The sequence below is a fragment of the Nothobranchius furzeri genome, chromosome 18 (assembly GCF_043380555.1).
Source record: "Nothobranchius furzeri strain GRZ-AD chromosome 18, NfurGRZ-RIMD1, whole genome shotgun sequence".
Classification (NCBI taxonomy): Eukaryota; Metazoa; Chordata; class Actinopteri; order Cyprinodontiformes; family Nothobranchiidae; genus Nothobranchius; species Nothobranchius furzeri.
The window spans coordinates 45,442,351-45,447,350 of NC_091758.1; positions in this window are offsets into that span (position 1 = coordinate 45,442,351).

Here is a 5,000-nt window from a genome sequence, read left to right on the forward strand (position 1 = left end):
GGAAAGGGACTGAAACATAAGATAATGAAACACGACACCGTTTCATATCACGCTAATGTCCTGGTCAGTAACAGGGAACTCGGTCGGCGTCCCAAACGTACTTCCATAGGTGTGACAGCCAGGTACTCTTGTGTTGCCCTCCACGGCCCACGTCGTCCTTGCTGGTGACACCGTTGTCTCTGATGACTAGGGTTAGGGTGACTCGAGGGTGACTAGAGGCATTGAGCAAACGCACAAGCCAGTGGGTCACAGTCAGATGTTCTTTAACAGCTGGCGGTTGGCGAGAGCAGGAACCTGATGGATGTTTTCATAAATGTTTGTTTCTCCTCTTTCTGCCTCTCAGCTGCCGTTAGACGCCTGCAGATGAGCTCATCTTCTTCTTTACGAGGTTAGCCTTCATCTTCTCCATTACAGCTGCTGGGACACACTCAGCCGGATGCCTCCCACCTGACGTGTATTATTTATTGTCTAGCAAATAAACGGTAATGTCCTCCTTAAACGGCCTCCACTGAGCCGGCGTTGGGGCTGCTGGTAGAAAACACACTTCGGCTGCGTGACTTCGCTGCTTTTATGACACGTTTGAGTCAGAAGAACCGTCCTGGGAGAGGCGGAGCTAGAAGCATGGACCGAAAGACAACAGCAGGGTGAGATGGAGCTGGACCGTCTTCAGACCCGTGAAGATGTGTTCTGGTCCAGCATTCGTCAGCTCAGAGGTTCTTCAGGCCCAGTGAGTCGTCCCAAAACCAGTGTTAACCCAGAACCCAGATCTCAGCAGAACCGGGTCTCGTTTGTTTACCAGGATAAATGGAGGTTTAAATCTAATCCTGAAGAATCGTGATGGTTCGTTTTCACTCTGACCTTCAGTCATGAGATCAGGACCAGAAGAACAAGTTCAGGTCGGTCTAAAGATCCGAGGAGAGCTGCTGCTCCTCCAGCAGAAGTGGTTCTGACCCAGAGATCCCGGGGCAGACTCAGAACCTCCTAGAGGGGTTATTGGTCCTTCCTGGTCTGAGAAGGAGGTGCTGGTGGTCTGGGTTTTGCTCCTGGGCCTAGAACGGAGCACACAGGAAGGGTCCGGCCCCCGTTCCCAGACCCTGGAGCTTCAGCCTCGACCCGCTTCCTCTAAACCACCTCAGCGCTCACACACTCACACACTCACACACTCACACACTCACACACTCACACACACACACACACTCACACACTCACACACTCACACACTCACACACACACACACACACACACTCACACACACACACACACTCACACACTCACACACTCACACACTCATGAACCAGTCCATCTGCCGCGCTTCCAGCAGGCTCGTCTTAAACTGGCTTCACCGTTGAAATCCTCTCTAAACTCGTCACCTGAACAATATTTCCTGTGAAGGAAAGGGGAGACGTGAACATCCACTCTGCCACCGCTGGAGACAAACAATACAAGAGAAGGTGGCGGCGGAACCAAGCAGGTGTTTAATTTGAGAATTAAGATGGAGTGAAAGTTCATAAGTATGCTAATGAGTCAGCAGCTCCATGTGGCAGATGAGGCTTCCTCCACTGCTCCAGAGGAAGAGCACCTCCACCTGGATGGCTGTCATAGAAACCTTCTCCTCGTTCGCCCTGAGTAGCGAGGGGAGACAGAAGAAGTCCAGAGTCATCCACCATTCCTACGGACAGATCTGTGCGTATTCCGTGCGTCGGAAGTATTTTCCACATGTATTCACCGTCTACGTGTGTGTAGAAATGTTCCTCCACAGCAGAGCTCTGACCATGCGTGGGAACAGCTGCTAGAACGAGGGAACCACAACATCCACTCGTTCTCTGACCCATTGACATCTGGAGAAACAGCTGTTTCACAACCCGTGCTCTCTGATCGGAATGCTGAGAATCCAGAGTGGCTCCTGAGCAGATACCGCTTCCTGAAGGAGATCCTTCTGGAGCCATGCTGGGATCTGGGAGCTTTAACGAGCTTTCGAGGAATATTGGCTCAATCCCGGAGCTCAGGGATGGATTGCACCGCGCTGTGAACGCTCAAACTCATATAAATGTCGAGACGAGTCGTAAGCTTGGAACTTTGGCTGAGATTCAGGCTCTGGCCCAGAAGGTGGACTCCATCTAGAACAGAGTTAACGGATCAGCACGGATTGGGATAGATGAATTAGGCCATTGTTGGATCTAGAGGGGTTGGAGATAAGGCAGAGAGGAAATTATCTCTGTCTGTCCCAAAACAATCCTTATCTGAATCTTGTGCCCTTGAGCCTGTGAGGCTGAAGTGAAAACTCCCGCCTCAGAAGAAATGAGGAATGCTGTCGTCGCTATGGAAACCGTATCTAGGAGTCACTGTGCTCTCTAACCCATTAATCTCCCTCCCCTGTCCAAACGGAGGTGATGAGCGCTGCTTATCGTGGCTGCAGGCACTGACGTGAGGAGAGTCCCAGCCCTACCTCGCCACCTAGTGGACACTTATGTTATGTTGTGTGAAGTCTGTTGCATCTCTGTGTGAGGTGTTTTTGCAGAGCAAAGCTGCGCTCCCTGTGGAGGGTAACTCTGAAGTGCCTTTTTGTCCCTCCCCCGACCAATTCTTGTCATGTGTACATCTGATCTCAGAATTGTGTGTACTGGGACTCTAATGTCCCTCTGGGATTGATAAAGCATTACTGAATTGAATTGAATTGAATTGATGAAGTGACCGGTACAGTTCCAGTACAAATTCAGTTACTGACAACTTTAGGATGTTCCACCATGATGGACTAGGAGTCTCACATCCATCACCGGGCCTCGTTCACCTCCACCGACCACATCAGCTCTGCAGACCACGACGCCAGGTCTACTCAGACAACAGCTGCCTTTCCTGGACAGCCTGGTTCACGTGGGAGAGCCAGGAGCCTCGGCACTGGAAACGCACACACAGACCATCCCCTGCTCTGTAGTTCCCTCCACCGGGACGACCAGACTCGTCTCAAGGACCTCCACACAGCTCAGGTCCTATGAGGAACCCAGCAGGTTGCATCGAGTCACTGACTAGTGTCAGAGTCTCTACAGCAATCCTCATACTGAGCCCGTACGGCTTTCATCACGTTACCTCCAGAAGCTCTGGGTGGATTCTGACCCGCAGGAATGAATCCAACCGATTTCTGACTCGTTTCTGATTCGACTAGATTTAAACATCAGTGAGAAATAAAGTTTGGAGCTCCAGTCAGGCTTCAGCTGTAAGTAAGCACTTCCTGTTAAAACAGGAAACAGGATTTTCCTGCGCATTTGGCTGGTTTTGTGATGTTTTTCATGTCTTAGAGACAACGATTTATTCCAGAAATTAGAGACCAAACCCGATGAGACGAGATTTAAGAGCTGTCGCTCGCCTCCTGCACGCTGCAGCGCTCTCACAGCTTGCAGGGTGGGACTGAGGTTTCGTTTTTGTCAGTACAAAGTCATTCAGCCAAGAGGCACATGCTAAAAGATTTATGTGCAGAAGCAGTGCCAGGGGTGAGCTTCTCAATTTCCTCCACACGGCATCTCTGTGGAGAGAAAAGCTGCTTGTCTGCAGTGTTTGCATACAAACAGTGTCAGGGAGCTCTGACATGTTAGTCAGAGCAAAGCCCAACGTTTAGACAGCGGCGACACCCACCAGGCGCGTGCACGAGGGTTTACTCACGCACCAACGCTGCAGCTGCGGGTTCACAGTCAGCTGATTCACCAGCTCAGGCTTTGCTGCCACTGGACAACAAACACGATTCAGCAACATCAGCTAAGATGAAGCTAAAGATGATTACAACGAAAGGCTTTTCGTGATGTTTGTGTCCTTTTATTTCCCTTTCATCTCCACCGGTACACCTGAGCGGCTCTGGAGTGACGGGGGTGGTGGTGGTGGTGGTGGGGGGGGGGGGGGGGGGGGGTGGAACGTAGCAACCAGATAATCTGCAGTGGTTTAAATAAACTCAGGATGTGGATCACAACAATTTATTTCAATAAATGGAAGTTCTGAACATTTCACCTGCGGACCTCGCATGTTGTAAAATCCATGTTTAACGTTAGCAAACATGTCTGCCACAGCCCTGCTCATCGCTGCGTTTACTGTCCCGTTTGCGTTAACGCACGCTCGTTCTAACATCCACGTCCGCGCCGCACAACTTCCTCAAAGCTTACGTAGTTTACGGTTTTAACGTAGCATCTTCTTCTTTTGTGCCACTTCAGGATGGACAGACGCAACAAAACGCAACACTGCCCCCTGGGGTCACAAACTGTGACGGGTCGCAGAATTTGGTGTAACACCGGATCTCTGCATTTCTTCACCTCCTTTTTCCTGCTGTCTCCTAAGCAACGACTGACGATGGAGGACAAACGGAGAGAGCTGCAGAAAGGTTGGACGGTGATGTCTGAAGGTCTGGTCTGATAGAAACATCCAGAGCCTGTTGGACTAAAACGGTAGTCGACAGAGGAGGTTCAGTCCCAGAACCAGAAGTCCTCGGATTATTCCTGTCCTCCATAAGGAATAATCCACATGTTTTACTTCCTAAGACCAGGTTCAACTCATGTACCAAACGACTGAAGAAAATTCCTCAATTGCTTCCCAGGAACGAACTTTTGGATTTGTGAATGAGGTGGCCTCTCGTTCGCACATTCCTCCTCACTCGCCCGCTGGTAAACCCCACCTGTGCATGGCCAGGTGCTCATGTCCGTTCTCAGTCATTTACATTCAGACACGCCCTCATTCAACCACATTTGGTCACGCTACGTCCTCAGCACTGGAGGGAATTCCCTGGGCTCTTCCCAGAAAAAAGGAAAACGTGTGAGATTGACACACTTTCTGCTGAAGTGCAGAGGCGGCGAGCGCGGCCGGGACGGAGGAGAGGTCTCCTACAGGAGTAAAACACTTTCACCTGGTAAATCGTAGAGGAACGGCTTCTCTTCTAGGAGTCGTTCTGGATGAACTTAGTTTTATTTGGAAATGTCAAAAGGCAGCCTCTCAGCTGTCATTCAGTCTGGTTACCATGGCAACGC